This window comes from Cryptomeria japonica, chromosome 10, assembly GCF_030272615.1.
Source record: "Cryptomeria japonica chromosome 10, Sugi_1.0, whole genome shotgun sequence".
Taxonomy (NCBI): domain Eukaryota; kingdom Viridiplantae; phylum Streptophyta; class Pinopsida; order Cupressales; family Cupressaceae; genus Cryptomeria; species Cryptomeria japonica.
The window spans coordinates 18,103,156-18,127,888 of NC_081414.1; the positions used below are offsets into that span (position 1 = coordinate 18,103,156).

Here is a 24,733-nt window from a genome sequence, read left to right on the forward strand (position 1 = left end):
GGGCCTTGTCACCATCCTTGGGTATCAGTTTAATAATGCCCTTATTGATAACATTGCCAAGGGAACCCTTACCCAAAGCCTCATTGTATATATCAAGAAGATTAGAGCAAATCCAGTTAAGGTTGGCTTTGTAGAACTCAACTGGGAGCCCACCAGGCCCCAAAGGTTTGTCATTGTGGAGGGAGTTGATGGCTTTCTGAATTTCATTAATTTTATATTATATTTTGATTATTATTATTTTTTTAATATGATAATATTGTAAAATCAATTTTAAAGAAAAATTTGAATTTAAATAAAATAATTTAAATAATATAGATTATGTTTGTTTTTTTAAATTGACTTTGTATTTTAAAATTATAATATTTATTTTATAAGTTTTTAAAAAAATATTCTATAAAAAATTATTATAAGTTTTTTTTTCAATTATTATTTTTAATTTTATATAATATTTTGATTAGTGATTTTTTAAAACTCCAATCTTTTTCTTTAACTATTGGATGCTGAATACTTTCATATGCATTGAAAGAAAACTCTAGTTTCCTCTTTATGAATTAACATGTATTTAGTAATAATGTATTGGTTCCATATTATGCAATTTGCTAATATTGTATGTTTTGGTTCCATTGTATGCAATTTGCTAATATTTAGTAATAATGTTTTGGTTCCATATTATGCAATTTGCTAATTTGGTTGTGTTACCCCTTTTTTTTTTTTTTTTCCGCTTATAGCCCATCAAAAATAAGGGTCATCATTTTTGTAGAGCTTAAGTCTTCATCAATCAAGTTTCGTACTCATCTGTTGAACCTTTTATAAAGTTCAAAATTCGGGTTTAAAGGAAATGCGATCCATTAAGTTCCAAGTCTTCATTAGCATAGTCATTGAACTTGAACTTTGAACCTTTCCGGTTCAAGGTTCAAGGTTCAATCAGTCTTTTGTCTTGTGTTTTGCGGTTGTCTCTTTAGTACTAGTCTTGTGTTCGCTTTGAACTTGAACCATTGAACCTTTTTTTGAAATGGTCCTTTTGTCTCTTTTTGCCTATTCGCAAATGTTGATCTTTTGTCATTGAACTTTGAACCAATGAACTTTTAAAATAGTTCAAGGTTCAAAGCGGTGTTTCAAATCAGCCCGATGGTGTTTAGGAAGAAAAGGCGACGTGATGGAAATAGAATATTCCTTGTTTTTCGTGTTTTCAAATTGTAATTATGGAAAACAATCATGAGAAAGCATGTCGACTGTGTGAAATTAATTTCTAATTAATGAGCATGTCAAAACTATATCAAATCACGAGGGGTTTTACATGGATAAATGAGCTGGAGCGAAGCGTGTTTTGGTACTTTTCAGTGTTTTCTGTCCTTAAATATGATGCTTCTCAGGTAAGACAATTATTGTTGCTGCTAGCAAAGAGTAGAGACGTGGAAGGTAATTTAGCTCAGTTTTTCCGAGGGTTTCACAGTTTGATGGAGAAGACAGGTGAGTTCAATTGCTTATTTTCCCTGCTCCGTTTTAGTTCTGAAATTGGAAAAGTGTAATTCTTTGCCTCGGAGTTGAATGTTGTCTGATTGATGCAATTTTAAACAAAAATGAGACCGACTCTTCCAAAATTGGGTCGAACATCATGCTTGATTAGTACCCTCCCAGAATTAGTTGATACAGCCTTCGTTCAAGATGAGTTAGATAATTTTCTAGAAAGGGGCTAAGAACCCAAAAGCCAATTCCATGATGGGAAAGATAGTTCACAGTGGTCTTGTTGAGGCCGCCGCATTCCCAATTGCTGCTCCTTGCCCAGAATTAGTATATGCATGCATGAACAGATATGATACCAGTAATAGGTGTATTAGAGCCAATAATGGAGACATGTTAGTGCGGATTGACAGAGAAACAATAATGACTGCAATTGGAATTCCTCACAAAGAGCCATATGAAGATTGGTCCATAGGAACCTCATACACATTTTTCTCTGAGAAGAAAAGTGTTTATCGGAGCGTCATTGCTAGAAACTGGCTCCTTAAAATACAGAAGGGAGGTTCTAGGTTGCCTAAACCCTTGACAAGAGAGCATTTTATTACAGAAGTAAGAGATATTGTGATTCTTTTGAATAGGCTTAAGGGGAATTCACATGCCTTCTATTGGGAAGACTGGATGTATTTTTACATTCAGGTATTATTATCTGGTGAGAAATACCTTGACTGGGCGCAAGTAATTGCTGAGAGATTGCACGAAGGTTTGAGTAATTTTGTTGGAACAATTGATTTTCATATGACTTCATACCTGTTTTATATTTTAGCCTGTATTAGAGAATGGCTAGGATTATATCAAGAACCTTGGGTTAATGGAATGAAGGTCTATGAGTTCTATCCACATTTGTAGATACAGAGGTACACAGAAAACTTCTTGAGATGGAATGATGTCTTTGTGGAAAGATTAACTTTTGAACTACAGGGAAATTTGAATAATAGAATGTCACCTGAGGCATTAAAGTTGGTCAGTACATATGGGAGTTGTTTTATTCAATTTCCTAGATTTACTTATATTAGAATTGGTGGCTTTGAAGATGAACCTTTCAAATTGCTCGGATATGCTCTTGATAGTTATGTACTCTTAGAAGTTTGCAGACAGTTAGCTCATGTTGATAAGAAATTAGGGATGAAAAGTGAGTCTGAAGCAAATTTCCCAGTTGAACTTGGATATTATAGTTGCAAAATTGTTTCTGATGCATTGAACTTAGAAGTGGAGCTCAAGAAAATGAATTTGCAGCCTTATGTTGCTCGGCAGGGGTTTGACAGCAAAGAATATGCAATGAAACACTTGAATGTTGATGTGAACTTTTCACATATACCCCAGTTAGAAGACTATTCGGAAGATTGTCGTGATGAATTTGAAGTCTGGAGAAGATTATGGTCAAGGTTCACTATACGACAAATCGTTACTTTGAAATTGCCAATGAACATAACAGAAATACAAGAAGAGGAAGGTGAAGATGTATTAGACCCGAAGTTCAATGAAAGAGTTCATGAGCAACCTATTCCTAAAATTGACTGGGATAGGAGAAAAGAAGAAAATATTCAATCTAAAACCTTTAATGTTATAAGGAGAATGGAAAAATGGTTAAGAGACTGTAGATCTGGAATAAGATTGACCACTACCTCAACCGAGAAATCAGTTGAGCAACCTCATGCTGCTGTATCAATTTCTTCTTCTAACATTATTGTTGATATTGCAGGTGTCACTGATACACAAAGTGAGAAGGTTCAAACTAGAAGACTGAAAGAACCACTATTTGGCCCCTCAACAGTTCGAGTCACCCATTCCAAAAGTAAGAAGAAAAGTAAAGAAATTTCAAGAAAATAAACTATCATAATTCTTGATAGTGAAGAGATGCAAGTGATTATGGATGAACCGGAAGCAAACATCCATGCAGCTCAAGATGCAGGTAAAGAAAAGGAGCAACCTGAGGAAAGCCTCAGTCAAGTGGCTACTTTGGCTATCCTGGATTCTGAATATCATACGCCACCAGCAAAAGAATCTCCAAATGTTTCAAGGTGGTTGGGAGCGTCAATTAGTAAGAAACGTAATGTAGTCCCTATCAGCGTACCAATGGAGGATATGGTGAGTAGATGCCTCCGGAAAACACCTAAGTCTAAGAAGCTAAAAGCAAAAGCTATGCTAGAAGTGGATGAGAATACAGGGCATTGGGTAGCTAAAGTGGCTAGGCCGATTTCAGACAAAGATCCAGAGAATGCTACTGAGAAGGATTTTGCTGTTGAAAAGGTTGATTTAGGAACTGCTTCAAGGGCTGCTGACGCAAAACACCTAGAGTCCTCCACTAAAAGAATGTTATCCAGAACATGGAAGGATGAGAAGGACAAACAGGAGTTGAAACAGATTGTTAAGCAGATGGTAGAGTACATCAATGCCATACATCATCCTAGTCCACAGCCCCTGTCATAGGTTTCTCAGAGTTTTGATCCTAAATCACCCATGAGCCAAAATTTGTTAGATAAGGTTCAGAGGAATCATATGTTGGCAGAAACCTTCGAGGAGTGGCTTGAATCCATAATTCAGCAAGGAACAGAGTATATCACCAATCTGATCAGGGTGTACAGAGATGTTGTAACTGTAACTCAATAGCTTGAAACAAATGTGTCGACGTGGGAGAAGGAAAGGAAAAAATGGGCTGCAATATTGATTCAGATGAGAGATGTGCAGAAATATGGTGTCATGAAATTTCTCACAGAAAAGGCAGTAAACGATTTGGATGACAAGGTACTGTATGTGGCCAAGGAAAATATTGAATGGAGAAATTCAATCATAAAGCAAGGTCACGAAGAGTCCATTAAGCTGTTGAAAGAATTGAAAGACTCTTTGCCGTGATGCAGAAAAACTTAAAGTGCATTGATGTACAACTTCTTAAGGAAGATGGACAGACCATCGAGCAGGCAGTAGATGTGGTGGAGAGTTTCAAAGGAAAGATAAACTTGGTTAAAGAATCAAAGTCTTTAACTAGAGATGACTTCACCAGAGTAGCTCGAATTGAATCTATGTTAGTTGTCTGTTCAGATCACTTAGAAGTGCACAAAATTAAAGTTATGCAAGTGAGTATGGACAAAGAAGTTTGGAAGCAACGCATCCTGCACATTGGGCTCCCACATTACCAGGTTGTTCATAACTTCTCCGTGACTCATATGGAGTGGTGAAATATACGTGGCACCACACACACCCCTGAGACAATTTAAGCCATTTTCTGTTCTTATCATTATAGCTCTATTTACGGCTTTTGGCCATTTAGTTAATTTCAGTTACGAATGGTTGTTACTTGAAACTTTGGTTTGAGTTAATGGGTTAGTTTCATTTGCTAAAAAAAGACAATTGAGCCTGGTGGCTATAAATATTAGTTATGGATGTTTTGGTGGGATCCATAAAATTTTGTAAAAATTGAGAGAGCAAACTGGTTTTTGACTTGTTAATTTCAGTGAAATACCCATCTTTGAATGGAATGGAATATATGATACAGCTTTAGAGAACCTGTGAGGTTGAATATATAAAGATTTCTGTTGGAATAATTATGTGTTCATGTATCGGGTTCCTTTCTCTGATTTTTCATTTTAAGTCTGTGAATCAATTTGATGAATGAAATTAGCTGAAAGCATTTGAATATTCTGATTCCCCTTGTCCCATGAGACACGAGCGAGTATCAATCAGAGTTCAAATATTTTTTGATCATGCTATGAGTTAATCTTTATTTGAAGTTTAATGTCTTAATATGAATTTCATTATCTATCATGAAGCGTTCATGTTGTGTTGACAAGTGAATGTTAAAGCCTTGTGTTTGCTTTCTGGTTAAAAGTGAATTACATGATTAAGTTTATTCAAGATTCATTGAATATCATATAGGGAGTTGTACCTTTATGCAGAGGGTAAAATAATATTATTTACCCAACTGTTGGTTCTCGTTGGTTTTCTATTGGGCAATAGGAGTATTTATTTTGAGAGATCCAATCTGTTAACCAATAGGTTGTATATTAAATTTTGGCCTATTAATGGGCCTGCTTGGGCTAATTTGGAGACTTGTCAAGAGAGGATTTTGGAGTGTAATAAACTGATAGAAGGGTGGTACAAAGCTAACTTTGATGGGGTGCCAAAGGTCAATCTAGGACCATGGGGCACTGGATATGTGGCAAGAGATTGGGAGGCTAATATATTAGCAAGTCGAGATTCAAAATTATCAGAGGGAACAAACGATGAAGCAAAGGAATAGGTGGCAATACCAACTTTCAAAATGGCCAAAATATTAGGCCTATCAAAGATACACCTAGAGGGTGATTCTTTAATAATAATAAATGCAATTTAAAAAGGTAAAATTCATGTGTGAAAAATAAAAAAATATGTTACCGTTGCAATCCAATTACTTGCAACATTTGAGGATTTTCATATTTCGCATGTGATGAGATCAGGGAACGAAGTAGCTAACAAGATACTCAAGTGGGTGATCATATTTAATAATGAGCGGGTGGAAGGTATGATGGTGGATTTTTGAGAGGTTGAGCTCTATCCTTGAGATTGTATGTACTCCGTCATAATCAAAAGTGATAATGAGAGAGTGAGGTGGGTAGAGTTATTTGATAGGGGTTATTAAGGTGTGTAGATAATGCCTGCAGGGGAAGAGTTTGGATGCAATTGAGAAGGATGGGTGGCTATTGGTAGAGAAAAATGGGGGCCACCTTTACTTTGTTCGCGACAAAGCAATAAATCGCCTTTTGGGGCAAAATCATAGAGAAGAGTATTAAAACCCTTTTCAAGTTCGATGAGGATATCCTTGTGCAGATGATGGAAATTCTATTGTGCAGATGATGGAAATTCTATTGGGAGGGGATTTCTTGTTGACATAAGACATATATATATATATAACCAATATTGACATTGTGTCAAATGTGGTGGTGTGGGGTCTGGATGTAGGCCAAAAAGAAGAGGTAGAATGGGTCTTGAGGGGTGTGTTGACAAAGAGTGTTTGCACGGTTTACAAACAGTGTTGGAACAAACAAATTTGAAAGCAATATTTGTGACCAAAGAGGTTGTGAAGGATGCAAAAGAGGAGGATCCCTAGCAGTTGATGTCATTCATATGGTGGGAAATTGAGGCAGGCAAAGATGAGTGACGTGTAGAGGCATACATGGGTTGGAACTCTTTGAAGCATTTTCTGTGGGAAAATGATTGGGATCGAGTAAAGGGGAAAAGGAAAGAAGAGAAGATGAATGAACTAGAGAAAGGGTTCAAGTTGAAGGATCACAGGGTGAACAAACTGATAAAAGCAGTGAGGAAATAATGAATTGATGACACAAACTTTTAACACCCTGTTAAAAGCAGTGAGGAAATAATGAATTGATGACACAAATTTTGTTAAAAGTTTGTATCTTTTGTAGAATCACAAATAGAATGATAAATGGTTTAGAATTAAAACACCATGTTTATGGTTATGAAGGGCAACATATAGTCGATAGAAGTAGGGTAATAGGTTGCAAACAATATAGTAATATGACTCCATTAACGAAGTAGGGTAATAGGTTGCAAACAATATAGTAATATGACTCCATTAACGAAGCAATTTTGTTTTAAAGTTGGGTTAATAGATGAAACGATGGTGAATGCAATTAAGTTACAATTATTAATAAAATATATATTATTACCAACAAAAAATGATTAAAAAGAATTATATTTTTAAAAATATTTATAAACGAGAGTGATTTGAAAAAATTCATACAAAATTATAATTGTAAAGAATATATATAATAATTGAGTTTATTTTTTAATAAAGATATTTCCTATATAATGGTTGTAATGAAATATAATAATTGAGTTTTTTTTTTAATAAAGATATTTCCTATATAATGGTTGTAATGAAATATATATTTTATTTAAATTGATTTAAATAGTGCGAATCAAATCCCTATAAAATAACTAATTGATTTATTACCTATATTTTGATAAATAAAAATTTACTAAAATTGAAAAAAAATTAATACCAATTATTACTATTATTTTTTAAATTTGAAATTTTGATTTAATAGGCTCATGTGTCCATCAAGACTACGCTAAGAAAGATTTCCACTAATAGACATTAAAAAGCATAAACTTTTGATTAGAAAATGTCAATAAGAGACACCTAAACTCCCAAAATTCTTTAAAACAAGGGCTGCAGGACAGCTTAGTTCCTGCCCAGTGCTGCAAAGGTGGGTGTGGATTAACTGTCGTGTATGTAACTGTGAACACAGATAACACTCAGACCTATAATAATTTTTCTTAGCTGTCGTGTATGTGACTGTGAACACAGATAACACTGATACTGAAGAAAATATTCCTTAGCTAAGATTGTTGTACATCAGGTAACTACAATGGGAGTAATGGGTGTGTCAAATAAAAAAATCACACTAGTCCTTATGAAGATTATCATTAGAGTATAGACTAGAATATAGTCAAGCCAATTTGACAAAAGGAACAACTACAATGGGAGTAATGGGTGTGTCAAATAAAAAAATCACACTAGTCCTTATGAAGATTATCATTAGAGTATAGACTAGAATATAGTCAAGCCAATTTGACAAAAGGAACAAGAATTATTGTCATTTCGTAATTTCTTTATTTTGTGCAATACATTCCCAAATTGAAATAATTAGCAAAATTAGGAACAACGTCACTTAACACCATTAAAACTTATTAACACCATTAAAACTTATGACCAACATGCAACATAAACAATCCATTGAACATACCAAAAAACTAGATTTTCAATAAATTTGTCCCTGTTATCCTTAACTAATTACAAAGAATTATTAGTTCTAATAAATTTGGCAGGTGAGAGATAGAAACTAAATCTATTATCGGACTCTTATGCTTTATTGAATCTCATCAGTCCACCTGTAAAGCAACGTAGAAAATGAAATCAATCTCAAGGTGTTTACAATGTCATTCCAGAAATCATAGGAAAGATCTAAAAGATTCTTTTCAGCTTAAAAAAGTTTGACTGTTGCCATTAATCCATCCTAATTGAAACTCATCAAAAAAGCCAATGAGTTGCATGGTAAACAAATTATGTTCTGATCATAGAGGATTTCTATTGAAACAAAAAACCAAAATGGCACACATACCTGTATATGTTTGCCCTTGACATATCGAGTTTCCTCAGCAGGTACCTTATGCACAACATAGAATATCCATTATTTGCCTTTTACAGAGCCTATGATATAGTCTGTCCAAACTTTTTTATGCATGAAAGAACAATAGTTATACCAAAATTCGGCTAAGTGAAGGTGAAACCATGCCTGGAATCGAACTATATATGCACTTTGACGTATTTGACAACCCAATCTACAAGAGAGCAAAAGATTAACAAATGAACAATTGAATTCATACATTTTATCATCCTTGTACAATGCAGTTCTTGTGTGAGCAGACATTAAAAATCATTTGGTCGTACTAGTAAGGTGGGCTAAGTGTCAAACTATAAAAAACCAGTGGAGTGAAGCCACAACCCATTTTGTCCTAGAAAAGCTCAATTGAAAATGCCACTGCAAAATGTATGAATGTAGATGCTCCACATCTAGCATTTGGAGATCATCCACAAACCTTAGGGAAATTAGGTTCTTTTATTCACCATTCTCAAGGATAGGATTTACCAAGTTGCCTTTAAACTAACAATTATGATCAAAGAGACTTTCTCAATTGTTCACATGACAGTCATTAACCATGAGGATAAGCTCAGAATTAAAATTCTTTGGACTGGACACATGACTTTATGATTCTTCAATATGTAAATCCTACTTAGTTACAAGGATCTCCCCCTTCTATTTAAGGACATGAATTCATAAATTAAATATACAATAAGCATTCTATAAGCACAATAGTTCTTCCCATTCAAAAAATAAAGGAGTCTAGAACCCTTAACAGATCCATTATTTGAGACAAGGTTAGAAGAGTTGATAATTGCACAAGAAATGTTCTTTTCCTAAGATGAAAAGGACTAGCTGGTCTTTGAAGGTCTCATTTTGTTGCTTGGATTCCACCTTCAAAGCAATTTCTAAAAGCAAAGAACACTACATTCTAACAGTGATGCAAAGTGCTCTACACTCTAACAGTGATGAAAAATAATCTTTATGATGAATTTAAAATACAAACAACTTTAAAAATAGAAACTGGCTTCTTGAAGATGAACTGCAGCATTGACATTGTCAGTTGCATTTTTTTAAATAACAAACTTAGCAATTATAATTAAGATAAAAAGCTAGTTACTATGGCATTATAACCAAATCCAACCCAAAAGAAAAATGCCAAGGAACAACAATTTACCATGTTCATGCAACAACCGTAAATAACCATCAATTTATCATGTCCATACAACTACCGTAAATAGCCCTTTTCAGGGGTTGTGTGATGGGATGAACACTCTGGTTGATAGAACCATTGATATCATTTGAGGTGGGGTATCTAGATAACCATGAATTTTGTTCCATGTTTTTGGCTGCACATGACAAACATAATCGTTAGCAAGTGGAATTAGTTTAATACCCTGTTCTACATTCTAGATCCTAAATTCAATGTTGAGGACTTAATTGTCTAAAGCAACCAAAGAGGAAGGCCCTGCTCAAGTATAGAGAATTGGATATCCATACCCTATTGTAAACCTCCCCATTTGCAACGGTAAGGGATGAAGCTCGCAAAGGTTGTCTAGTCTGGCTAACACCTGCCAATTGCATTTCTTTGAAAGTTTCTAGAAACCTTTCAACAAATACTTTATGTGCATATCCTGCAATCACTGCAGTCCATGAGACTACATCTCTTCGAGGCATTCTGTCAAACGATTCCCGTGCGTTGTCTATGCTTCCACATTTTACATACACATCTACCAGGGCAATTGTAACTACATCTGGAAAAAATTTGCATCCTTTATGCTTTGAAGGATGTCCATACCCTGTTCCGATGCTCCCGTTTTGGGACAGGCATGGAGGATGCAAGCAAAGGTTGTGGAATTTGGCTTGATACCTGCTAAATAAATTTGCTTAAAAGTTTCTGAAGCATTGTCAACAAATCCATTTTATGCATATCCTGAAATCATTGTAGTCCACGAGGACATATCTTTTTGAGGTATTTTGTCAGACAGTTAATGTGCCCTGTCATTGCCTCTACATTTTGCATGTCCACAACAACACCTGACCTTGCCTGTAAAAGGAGTTAATCAGATTCAGAGGTACAAAAAATAGTTGGAAAACGTTTATAGGGAATATAGTTATCAGCACAAATTTTCTGATTATATAGTGCACCTGTGAAATTCTATTTGCATGAATTGTTACAAGTCGCGGTTGGGTACTGCTCAGGCTTCCAAGATAAGGTAAAAGTGCTTTTCCAAGGACAATATATATGTCTACTGGAAAAGAAACGACCATCTGTACAAGCATATATATTCCTTTTTTCTTCATTCTGAATAACATATTTTTCAGGCTTGAACATAAAACAACTTAAGTAAAGAAAATATTAACAAGGCAGAGAATCTACAGAGACCTGCATTTATTAGCAACAAATAAATATATTTGGAAGCCAAAAACAAAAGCCTACCTTCCGAACATCTGCACTGTGGTTCCCAAAAGCATCAAATAATGCAGGCAAAAATGAAGGTATCTGAGCCATAAGTTCCTCCAATGGAAGTCGACCCACAAGCTACAGAACCAACAAATGTCAGTTATAGCACAACATGGCATTGGTAAGATTCTTGCTTTTACATGATCTATTAAAATAAATTGGCATCCACCATTACCACCTGATTGTGTGTTTTCTTTTGGACAGTTGTAGGATAACCACCCAAAGCATTAAAAGAAGTGAAATCAAGATTTTTAAATTGTGTTGGAGTGATTATTTGCAAAGTCTGAAGGAAAGAAAGGTAAACGAACTGTTTGATAAGCAGTCCACAAATTATGTAAGAGACTAGGGAAGACAACATTGACAAGGCAAGTAAATTCTACAAAATATACCACGAGGAGAGACTTTTTGAAATGTTAGAATGCACTCAATATATTTGTAGAAATGTGTACTTACAGGGAAGCAATTGGCATGCATAAGTCAAATCCATTTCTCTAGCCCTAAAGAAGTCAAAACAAAGCACCATAATCGAACGTGCCAGCCTAGATTCAGAGAAAATAAAAAACCCTAAACTTAATAAAGAAAGTTGTAGAGACAGAGAGGCGTAGATCAGAAATCACAAATCCAGAAACTAGGTTAACATTATCCAGAAATCAAGTATCAGCTTGAATGAGGCAAAATATGCATGGACATTGTGAATTGATTCACCAATGGTGATCCTAAATACCCAGCAAACATGAGATTGCTGGAAAACAAAATGAGAGAGATTCATCTCATAATAAATTGATAAAAATAAAAACTACAAGCCAGGATACCCAATGCCAACTGCATTTAAGAAATCACAGACCTTGCGCCTTATTTCATTTGATTGCAATATAAGAAACAGTCCTGCATTGCAAATCTATAAAAGTGTAGAATCATCCATTTGCAGTGGCGAGTAAGGCACTATTGGAATTTGAGGAAAACTATAGGGGTAGCAATAGAAACTATTTCCAGCACTGAGTATAAGTAATTGTTACACAGAAAACGTATTACCCTCCAAATACATGCAAAATGTGGAAACATACACAAGGCACGTGGACTATTCAGCCAAATGCGTGGAAGAAATGTGTCCTCTTGGACTGTGGTGTGGCAGTGATACTCTGACGAGCCTCGGAAAACTCCAAAGTTCAGTTCTCTTCCATTGGGCTCTGCACCGGAGACTCTCTGTGTCCGCCATCTACATAATACCAAACACTCCAGCCCTTGAAGCCCGCCTCGTTCCATGTGAAGGCAAGTATATCGCTCCAAAACTTTAATCCAATGAGGAACCGTAGAATTCATTCATTTATGCATTTCAGTTAAAAATTGTTTAAATCAAACAACTTAAACATTGCAAAATAAGAAACTGCAGTTATATCTGTAATGTGATTGGTGGAGATAATAGGAACTATTGGAAAGATAATGAATTCCCTCGACAAGAACTAAAAATAAATAAACTGGGTCCAATAATGCACTATTTTCTCCAGTACTCACATGACAAAAAATTCTATGGTTAGATACCCAAGTGGTGAAAATGTCAAAATGTAGCTTGATAATGAGGCATGAAATCTATGTCTGAATTTCTAGTTTATTTATTTTTAATTTAGAATCAATTTAGTCAAGCATGCGGCCCTTGCCTATCTTTAGCCAATGGTAACTAAAGAGCAACAATGATGATGATTTTTTTGTCAGGGGTTTACCAAGGACTATTTTTTTGAGCTTCAAGGACTACATTTTTATTCCAATTGATGCTTTTGTATTGGCTTTTCAAATTGTCTCAAATTTGATTGACACTTTTGACTATCTTGCAAGATAGTTGGGAAGAATATTTCAACTCAAAGCATCAAAGAAAATAAACACCCTAGAGCTCATGATTTGGTTTGTTTGCAACTTACAACATTGATAGTCTTTAAAAGAGAACCGACCAAGACCAGTAATGCTAAGTCATGATTGTATGAATTAATTTTTTATTGAAATTGATATATCTATAAAGAAAATTCAGTTTATTTATAATATTATATAAATAAAAAATTATAAAAATTATTAAAAAATAAATATTTATTTTTTAAATATAAAGAAATTCAAAACATCTAAAAATCTAAGTTAAAAAATATAAATCTCAATTTTATAATTATCAAGTTCATTTAAAAAATACAAATAATAACTAGCAATTGCACCTTAGTGTGCAATGGGTATGCTGAAAGAAGTGTGTAAGGTGAATTAGGAGAAACTTTGGTCTATTTTTTTTTGCATATAATGGTTAATACATGAGGTCACTTGTTAGGTCATAATTTTGTTTGTGCAACAAAGTTCTCATTAAAGAAGTGATAGCTTCAGATTAACTATGCATCCAATTACAGCGATCCAATCATAATTGAAACAAAACCTTTAAACTGAGAAGAAAATCAAGTTTCATTACCAACAACATATGGTGAGAGCGAGAGAGGTTGAGATAGTGCTAGAAGGAGGGAGAGATAGAGGGGGGAAGAGAAAGAGAGATGGATAAAGAGATAAAGATAGAGTTAGAGAAGAAGAAGATATAGATATAAATAGAGTTAGAGACATAGATGGAGAATAAGGAGAGGAATATGGAGAGGAGGAGAGAGATATGGAGAGATAAAAGAGAGAGGGGAGAGAAATAGATAAAAATGGAAAAGAAAAATAAAAAAGAGAGAAAGGGAGAGATAAAAAGATAGAGATAGTAAGTGATATATAAAGAGAGGGAGAGATATAGTGATGGAGAGAGATAAAGATAACTAGATAGAGTTAGAGGGATAGATGAAAGAAGTGATAGGGCTATTTTTTTGCATATAATGGTTAATATATGAGGTCACTTGTTAGGTCATAATTTTGTTTGTGTAACAAAGTTCTCAGTAAAGAAGTGATAGCTTCAGATTAACTATGTATCCAATTACAACGATCCAATCATAATTGAAACAAAACCTTTAAACTGAGAAGAAAATCAAGTTTCATTACCAACAACATATGGTGAGAGCGAGAGAGAGGTTGAGATAGTGCTAGAAGGAGGGAGAGATAGAGGGGGGAAGAGAAAGAGAGAGATGGATAAAGAGATAAAGATAGAGTTAGAGAAGAAGAAGATATAGATATAAATAGAGTTAGAGACATAGATGGAGAATAAGGAGAGGAATATGGAGAGGAGGAGAGAGATATGGAGAGATTAAAGAGAGAGGGGAGAGAAATAGATAAAAATGGAAAAGAAAAATAAAAAAGAGAGAAAGGGAGAGATAAAAGGATAGAGATAGTAAGTGATATATAAAGAGAGGGAGAGATATAGTGATGGAGAGAGATAAAGATAACTAGATAGAGTTAGAGGGATAGATGAAAGAAGTGATAGGGAGAGATAGATATAGAGAGGAAAAAGATATAGATAAATAGAGGTCTAAAAGGGAGAGAGAGAGAGAGAGAGAGAGAGAGAGAGAGAGAGAGAGAGAGAGAGAGAGAGAGAGATAAAAGGAGGCATGTCTAGAGATATAAGGGAGAGAGGAAGATATAGGTAGAGATGAAGATATAAGTAGAGATGAAGATAGAGTGAGAGAGGAAGAAGAAAAATAGAGAGATAGAGAGAGGTAGAGGGAGATAGAAAGATAGGGGGATATAGAGGAAGAGCTAGGGAGAGATCTGTAAATGAAGAGGGAGAGATACATATAAAGAGATGGTGAGATAGAATGAGAGATAGATATCTAAGGACATATAGGGAGAGAGGGAGAGGGGGGAGGGAGAGATATAATGAAAATGAGAAATAAAGATATCTAGAAATAGAGAAATAGAGATGGAAAGAGGGTGAGAGAAATAGGGGGAAATGGAGGGAGAGATGCACATATATTGGAAGAGAAATAGAGAGATGTAGCGATATAGAAGAGGAGAAAGAGAGAGATGGATGGAGATAAGGAGATAGATAGGGGGATAGGGAGTGACTGAGGGAGGGAGAGATGGGCAAAGAGAGAGAGAGAGAGAGAGAGAGAGAGAGAGAGAGAGAGAGAGAGAGAGAGAGAGAGAGAGAGAGAGAGAGAGAGAGAGAGAGAGAGAGAAGGTGACAAAGACAAGTAATAGACAAAAAGGTTTAGACCTGAGAAAGAGGGAGAGTGATAGGGAGGGGGGAATATAGAGAGATAAAACTGATAGAGATGGGAATGGTGAAATATGGAGTGTATGTGTATACACATTAGAAAGAGTAGAAGTAGAGAGATATAAAAAGAGGGAGTAATGGGGAGAGAGGAAGAGAGGGAGAGATAAGATAGAAAGATGGAGAGAGGGATGTATAGGGATAGAAAGATATGGAGATAAGGGTAGAAAGGAGAGAGAGAATAGATATAACTTGTAAAATATAAAGGTGGTGAGATAGAGAGGAAGAGATGGAAGGAGATGGAAAGGGGGAGAGGGAGACATGGAGATAGAAAGATAAAGATATAGGAGTGATATGTGAAGAGGTAGAGAGGGATATAGAGAGAGAGTAGGAGAGATGAAGTAAGAGGAGTGTATAAGATCTAGAGATAGAGAGATAGAGATAGAGATAGAGATAGAGATAGAGATAGAGCAAGGGAGAGGGAGAAATAGATAGTATGTGTTTGTGTGAGTGAGAGAGATATAGAGATAGAGATATGGAAGGAGAAATATGGAATGTGTGTCAGTGAGAGAGATATAGAGATATATATAGAGAAATAAAAGTGTATAAATAGACATAGTGAGGGAGAGAGGGATAAAGAGGACATAGAAGTAGAGATATCAAAAGAGGGAGCGAGAGGGTGAGAGGGAGAGATACAAAGATACATATAGTGGGAATGATAGAGGGGGCAAAGAGAGAGATACAGGGAGAGGTAAGGAGATATATATAGCCAAGAGAGAGATATAGATGGATATAATAATCAAATGACATGTTACCCTTAGTATAACTCTACAACAACACAACTATTTATAGATTATTGGTATGGAATGAGTAATCAATAATTAGTTGCTCTCTCTTGCTCTCTTGTTCTAAGTTTGTTTAATTTAGGTTTTAAGTTGGAATTTATTTTATTATATAAATTAAAATAAATTTCAAAAATTTAATTACTCTACAATAAACAAAATTTTAATAAGACAAAAATACAATCAACTAGATTAATTCTAATATCTTTTAATTATTATTTGTAATTCCATAAGAAAACATAAATAATTAAAATTAAATTTTAACTTAATAAATAATCTTGAAAAAAATGAAGTTTAAGAATTAAAATAAAATAAAAATAAGAATATCAAATAAAAGAAGGTAACATTAAAAATATTCTCATCAAATAAAATAGTGAATTAAGAATTATTTTAATTCTAAATATGATTATTCTACAACAGCTAGCATTTTGATAAGATAAATAATTATAAATTAAATTAATTTGAATAATTTTTAATTATTGTTTGTAATTTCATAAAAAGACATAAATAACTAAAATAAATTTTACACTTAATAAAAATTAATCATTAAAAGAAAAAGGAAAAGATGAATTAGAATAAAGTTAATTACTTTTTTTTTAATATTATTTTTCTCTTTGTAGAAACTTAATAATATATTTATTTTCTTAATTTTAGCTTTACTTTTTTTTCTTTGTAGAAATTTAATAATACATTTATTTTCCTACTTTTTCTTTTTCTTTTTTAGAAACTTAGAAAAAAAGATAGAATATCTTAATAAAATCAATAATATTGAAAAAATATTCTTATTAGATTTTTTTCTTTATGAACATTCTTTTTCTAATTAATTAATATATTTTAATATGTATTTTTAAGTTTTTTATCATAAAAGATATCTTAATAATAACTCACATTTGAGGATTCTATATAAAAAATTAATTTATAATAGAGAAACACCACAAATGGTATGATATATAGAATGTAAAACAAATTTTTTTTTAATGCCACATGAAAAATAATAGGATATGATGAAAATAAAATATATATGTGATAATGTCAAATGCAAAAATTCCAAGCAAACATTGAATGTATTTATATAAAATTGGAGAATCCAATGGAAAAGACATTAATATATAATAATATAATACTATAGAATTTATGGAGCTTAATTGACTTAAAAATTGTTGTTTTCTATAATAACAGCAAATACATGGACTTTGATTCTCTCATCCATAAGTAAAATCTTTTTTCATTTTTATAACATAATAATAGTTAATCTTGTCTTTTTAGTTTTATTCGAATAATTTTCAAACATGGTATTTAGGATTACACTTTGTAAACTTTATTAAAACACGTGTCAAAACACATATGGTGATCCATCACGAGAAAAAATGTAGAAATGAATTGTAGAAAGAGTCTTATAAAGGTATAATATTAAATAGAAAAAAATTAAAATATAATAAAAATAAACAAGTGCCACGTAGTGGTGAGTATTTGTCTTCATAGTATTGTAATAAAAATAATTGTTTAGTTCTTAATTATTATAATTTTGAATTATAATACTTTAATTATATCTATGTAATATTAATTATAACTCACTTTAATAAAATAATATTAATAATTATAATATAATATAAATATTATAGTAAAAATTTATATTTTTCTTAAACACATAATCCCAATTTAATTAAAAAACTTATATAAATATAATTATAATAATAAAATTAATGTTAAACTTAATTATTAATTATTAGTTTAACATTATATAATTTAAATTATATTTATATAATATTAATTATAGCTAATCTTTAATAAAATAACTATTAATAATTATAAAATTGTATAATATAAACATTAGAGCGAAAATATGTATTTTTTAATGACAAAAAATATATAAATTTATGATTAAAAGTTATTAAATTATTTTGTATATATTAAAATTAATTATAATTTTCAAAAAGTATTACCAATAGAAGATTTCATGAAATTGAGTTTATTTTTTAATAGAAATATTGTTGTGTAATGCTTGTAATGACATATTTTGATTTTCTATTTAATTTAATTTAATAAGTCTATAAAATAGAAAAATTAATTTATTTACAATAATTAAAAATTAAGAATTAAAAAACCAACTATTTAAAGTAGACATTTCTTTTTTAAATATAAAGAAATTAAAAAAAAATCTAAAAATTTATCATTCCTAAAAATTTGTTCCTATAACACCAATTTTTTAAAACCAATCATAGTATAGATAAATAATTTCTTAATATATTAAATTTAAAAATATAAGTCCCAACATTATAAAAACCTAAGCTTATTTTGAAAACAAAAATAGTAATCACTTTTGATTGGTGGAGAACAATTGATTAATTGTGCTTTAGTGAATGTAATAGTATTGCCTATGACAAGTACTAATAAGATAATAATAAAGAAGAATTGGAGAAGACAATAAAGTTAAGCCAAGGCACAAAATAATAATTGCAATTTTTAGTTATAAAATATACCATCTAACAAGTTGGAAAATAAAGTTAGCTTCAATTTAACATATTTTTTTAGCAACTTAAAGAATCTTTTAAACAACATCAACATTCCTAGCCGAATTTTTAAATCTAAGGAACTCTGCTCCCTAGTTACTACCAGTTGCAAGAACCAGTTCTCTAGGAAGACAACAGATGGGTTGCCCATTGAAGTACAAAGGTTTTTGAATAGTATCAGGTGTGCCTAGATAGGAAAGCTTGACCTCAAAGGTGCAAATCTAAATGACTCATCTATGATGACATGTCTTACTATTGGTGTAAATAATTATTCATCTTGGATATTATTATACCTTACTTAAGTTTACTTAGGAAATGCATTTCATAGTAGTTTGGGTATGAGACACTTGGGTGTTTGTGCCACATTGGGATAGTGTGTGTAGGAGAATTTCGACCTTTTGTGGACTTATCTTGTTGTTACATTCCACATTCAATAGATGATCCACCTCATGTGGAATATTTTATTGTTTCTCATACCTACCCACACCTATTTCCTACCTACCCTTGTTTCTTATTGAGCCACATGTCATGTTTGTGTGCTCACATATCCATATAGTCTTGCTTATATAAGTAGATTCATATTCATTGTATGTAACACTTGATGATCCAGTTCATCAGTATTTTCATCTTGATAGAATATAGTTTATTCCTATCATCTATTTTGTTCTCTCTTATTTGTGCTTTCCATTGCCTCTAGATCTTGATAAAATCTCACATGGTATTAGAGCCTATAGGACTTCATTGATTAGTCTTTTGGAGACATTTTGGAGGCTTCAATTTTTGGGGGTGTCATACAGCAATTTGGACATCACGGTTGAATCCGGGAGGCCCTTTCCATGAATTTTGGCTATAAAGTCGACCTATTTTGGTGAGAATTTTTTTTGCTCATTTTGGCTATTATTGTACGGATTTCAAAAAAAAAATTAGTATTTTCCGAGAAAAAAATTGAAAAAAAAAGTATTTTTCAAAAAAAAAAAATTGAAAAAAATTTCGGAAACAAAAAAAAAAAAAAAAAATGTTTTGGGGGTCCGTAGACCCCCCTGTGATCTTCGTACCTTTCTGCAGGTTTCGCAGAGCTTTTGCAAGGCCCGCAGAAGTCTGTTGTACCTCACCGCCGACGCCCATACTCTGTCTGGCCGGCCCCCCGTAGATCTTCTTGGCACCTCCCGACGTTGCCTGCAGGTCTTCTTGTCGGCGCACGTGCAGTCCCCCGCGCTCTCCCCGCTGCTCCCTTTATGACAACCCCGACTTCCGGCCCGGCCCCTGCGGATCTCCTGAAACCCTACTCTGGCAGCTCCCAACCTCATACTCCCACCGGTCTCCATGCATGCCATTCCCCTCCGGTCAAGCCCTCGTCGGTTCTCTGCCACCGCCGTCGTTGCTGCAGGTCCTGCTGCCTCCGGGCTCCGGGCCCCGACCCCACCGCCGGCAGAGCCCTCGTCGGCCCTCCTACAACTTCCCCAGCTCGCGGTGACTTCTCGACCTGCTGTCCACCGTCCGGGCTCCACCTCTCCCGACAGTCTTTAAAACCAGTGGACTTGCATCCGCCACTGGCCCGCTATCAACATCCGTACGCCTAGTCAGATCAACACATCACCCAGTTCGTACTGTACGAACATCGAATGGGCAAGGAGGCAAAAAAATTTTGACAGGAAGACGAGTGTCAAATTTAAGCCCATCATTTGCTGACGTCAGAACCACATCAGCAGTATTTTGGAAATTTTTTGCAGGCCCCTCTCTTTGAGCTTTTTTATTTTGCAGTCCAACTTCAAATGGCCATATCTTGCTCATTTTTGCTCCTTTTTTGGTGCAATTTTTTTTGAAATGGGCTAGAATTTCGTGAATTTTTTTATTGATGGATTTTTCAGAAATTTCAGATCTTCATGACTGTACCTGTCTAATCCCCGATTTTGCAACTTCAAAGGCTTCATTTGGGGTCATACGACCTCCTTTTCAGGTGCCGTTTTTTTTGAAAGTGCATATTTTTTCATCTAATTTCATAATCTGCCATTTGGTTGCAATGATTTTGAGTAGGAATTGTACTTTCAGTATTTGACCATTCTTGGCATATTTGGTACTTGCATTTTGCTTGCATCTCAGTTTAGATCACTAGCAGTATTTGTTGAAGTCTCTTAGATCTCATTTTGAGAAGTTGTAAATTGAAATCAGAAGTCCACTTTGCCTTGTTTTGCAAGTGGCCCATTGTATACGCACTAAGTATAAAGTGTCAATCATCATTTCTTTTTTTTTTTTGGGGGGGGGGGGGGTTTCTTGATTGAGTATTTTGGGGGAGTGTCTTTTGTGATTGTGCCTCTCTCTATCTTGTGTTTTTTCATTTTGGTGCTATGGGTTCTCCTAAATTTCCATTTTTAACTCCTCATAATTATGCATCATGGAAGATTAAGGCATGGAGTAAACTAATGGAAAAAGGACTCATTTATTATATAAATGAAACTATTACAGCACCACCTGATCCTACGGCTGATCCTAATGCTCAAATTGAATGGCTTACTAAGACTGCTATGGCACTTGGAACTCTTAGAAAGTATGTATCAGATGACCTCATTTTTCACATTGATAAGTGTACAACAATTAAAGAGGCTTGGGATATTTTTAAGAAATTGTATGGTCAAGTTGATGAGATTAAGGGTTACAAGCTTGATAGTGAACTCACAACTTTGGATCCCAAGGATTTCGATACAATCCAAGATTATATCACAAAAGCAACTGAGCTAAGAGCAAAGATAAAGGATTGTGGAATTGACAAAAATGATGCTCAATTGGTTTATCACTTGTTGGACAAGATTCCTTCAGAGTATGTAGCCTTTATATCTAGATTTCACACCCATAGGTTAGCTCAAGGTTCCTCATACACTTCTCCCTCATTTGATTCATTCACGGAGATGTTGATACTTGAGCAATCTAAGTTGACCACGATGGGGATTCTCAAATCTTCAAAGTCACAAGCTTTGGTGGCTAACAAAGGGAATCAAAGCAATCAAGGAAAAGGCAAGAATCAAAAGCAACCTAAGTCAAAACCACAACAATATGGAGCACAATCTTCCTCTCCACAACAAGGTGATACACCATTCTCACCTAAGAGAAAATCATATAAGGATAATCTTTTTTGTGGATATTGCAAGAAGTCAGGACATGATGAACATCATTGTTATAAGAAGGATATTGATGAGTTGAAGAATCTTCTTGAGAAGAATAGAATCAACCTACCTTCTAGAATGTCTATATTGGCTTCTTCTTCCAAGGATAAAGGAAAGGATCACTCTTTTGGGACAGATAAAGGAAAGGGACAAGCTCTTTGTGCTACTACAAGTCCTGATTCAGGGAGATGACTTCTAGATTCAGGGGCTTCTCATCATATGACATCTTCGCAGTCTATGTTTTCTACATTTGAGCCTTGCCACATGCCACAGATTTTGATGGGCAATCATACATACATGGATATGATTGGGAAAGGATCTGTTGCCATTGGGGATAACTCCTTCAATGATGTGTTGTATGTACCCCACTTGACAAACAATCTTCTGTCCATCTATCAAATCACACATGGGGCAACTAGGAAAACTGTGGAGTTCACACCTGATTCAATTATCATTAGAGACTTGGAGAGTGGAGCTATCATTGCAACTGGGGTGGTTGATCATGCATCTCGGTTGTATTCTTTTTCAGATTTTGGTCCTATTGATGAGGTTGATTCTTCCTATGTTGATGATTCAGATTTTGAGGAGAACTTTGGGCATTTGAACTTGGGGATTCTCACTTGTGACCCCATTCTTGAGCCTTGCATATCATCTGCTTCTCTTGATATCACACCACCTATTGCACCTAATGATGCAGCCAATGCGACAATTTTGCCCTCTTGTGATTCAGTGCAACAGGATATTTCACGTCTTCTAGCTTCAGTTGATTGGGATGACTACTTGACAGACATTGCAGGTTTGTTTGTGGAGTCCTCCATTACAGATTTGGGAGACATCATTGATGACATTCATCTTCTCTTTGATGAAGATGATCCTTCTTTGATTGTTGCGAGGGATCACTTTGACCCTCTCGTGCATTCTCTACATGATCAATCTTTAGAGGTTGACATGATTGTGGATACTTTTGTACAACACTTGGAGGAGGTCTCTTTATCTTTTGAGGAGACATATGAGTCTTTGGACATTGTTCTACATTCATCTCCACTAGATCTTGCAGTGCCTTTTTTAGCAGTGTGGCGCAGTTTACCACCTTTGGAGGGGGTAACTTTCAACATCGATATGGGGACACTTGAGCAGTTTTCAGAGATTCCTTTCATCATGAGTATTTTTGCTTCATCTTCCCTTCATGGTTGGGAAGACTTTTTGGATACACCTTTGGTTTTGTTTCTTCCTAAGGGGAGGAACGTGGTTCGACGTTCGTGGAGCAGTTTCTTCATTCATCATTGAGCTTCTATCATTGGTGCAGATTCCACATTGAGGGGGGGCTTCCTAGTCTCTCTTATTCTTCTCTCATATGGGGGAGATTTTTTCCTCACATGGGGTTTTGTTCCTTCACATACTTCTATGAGAGTTCTTTGTATCTAATTTTCATCTCTCTTTTGGGGGAGGGTTTTTTCCCATTGGGTTTTTTTTTCTCTTTCCCCGCTTTGTGAGAGATTTCATCGCATTGGTTTGCATGCATTTGCATTTGTACATGGTTACCTAACATGGCCTCGTAGTCGGGACCCATCTTGCATTGCTTAGTTGCATTGTAGACTTAAGTGCATTCCCCTAAGTTGCACTTAATGGGGGGTGTTGGTGTAAATAATTATTCATCTTGGATATTATTATACCTTACTTAAGTTTACTTAGGAAATGAATTTCATAGTAGTTTGGGTATGAGACACTTGGGTGTTTGTGCCACACTGGGATAGTGTGTGTAGGAGAATTTCTACCTTTTGTGGACTTATCTTGTTGTTACATTCCACATTCAGTGGGTGATCCACCTCATGTGGAATATTTTATTGTTTCTCCTACCTACCCACACCTATTTCCTACCTACCCTTGTTTCTTATTGAGCCACATGTCATGTTTGTGTGCTCACATATCCATATAGCCTTGCCTATATAAGCAAACTCATATTAATTGTATGTAACGCTTGATGATCCAGTTGATCAGTATTTTCATCTTGATAGAATACAGTTTATACCTATCATCTATTTTGTTCTCTCTTATTTGTGCTTTCCATTGCCTCTAGATCTTGGCAAAATCTCACACTTACCCAAGAATGATCAGTCATAAACCATGAGTACTGGTGAGTACTATAATTCATTTATTTCTTGCAACTTAATTGATGATGTGAATGGTATATGCTACAAATTCCATAATGTTTCCACTATTTATCACATGTTACCTTCCAACCTTCCTACCACTAGCCTCATGAATAAACCAAATGCACCCTTCTCCTTTCCACACATCCCATCACCTATGACAATCTTGCAAATATAGTAATAGTTTTGGATGTTAAAAACTCTAACACTAATTTTCTTGACAATGATTCTTTTTTCTTTTGATAATCCTCTCCCCTCTAGCTACGTGGACTTTGTTCCTTCCGCCCTTCTCAATTCTCCCCCTAAATCCAATATCATCAATCGCACCACTCTTTGCCCTCAAACCCAATCTTTGGACTCTTGTCATTCCCTCCATTTTAATAATAACAATTCTGATTTTAACATGCATGAAACTAATCTTTCTCCCTCCAACATCATTGATGATTGAGAGTCCAAACTAGTAAACCTTTCTAATTTCTTGATTGACCCTTTGGTCCTTAACTTTTTGAGACGTGGCTTAGGATTTGACTTCACTCTTCTTTCCATCTCTAAAGTGATTTTTTTCATTAATATTGAGAAGGCTATCTAATATCTTCTTGACATGGTTGTAGATGAGGCTAGACAAGATTTTGTTGTTGCCTTGAAATGTGCAAAACCCCCTAAACTCAATGTCCCCAAAGATGAGTTTTTTGCCTTTAAAAATCTTGTTAAGAATGATAACATCGTCATTGACAAAGCTGACAAAGGGAATGCTAAAGTTATTCTTAACAAACCAAATTATGTAGCCTAAATGATGGATCACCTTTCCAATGGTGGTAGCTAAAAAACTCTTGCCAACAACCTTATC

The 24,733-nt window shown here is 34.4% G+C and overlaps 1 long non-coding RNA gene across 3 annotated transcripts; it reads right to left on the minus strand.

Moving 5' to 3' along the window:
- Positions 1–8,254: 8,254 nt before the first annotated feature.
- Positions 8,255–12,417, minus strand: LOC131076725 (uncharacterized). Of its 3 annotated transcripts, XR_009113482.2 has the most exons (8): positions 11,969–12,159; positions 11,101–11,202; positions 10,809–10,931; positions 10,161–10,707; positions 9,838–10,009; positions 8,782–8,859; positions 8,640–8,684; positions 8,255–8,409 (listed from the first exon to the last, which is right to left on the minus strand). It is a non-coding gene; the product is annotated as an uncharacterized LOC131076725 (long non-coding RNA). The 3 variants fall into 3 exon arrangements; XR_009113481.2 differs by lacking the exon at positions 11,969–12,159 and adding an exon at positions 12,189–12,417 and having other exon boundaries at positions 8,782–10,009; XR_009113480.2 differs by having other exon boundaries at positions 8,782–10,009; positions 11,969–12,166.
- Positions 12,418–24,733: the final 12,316 nt, after the last annotated feature.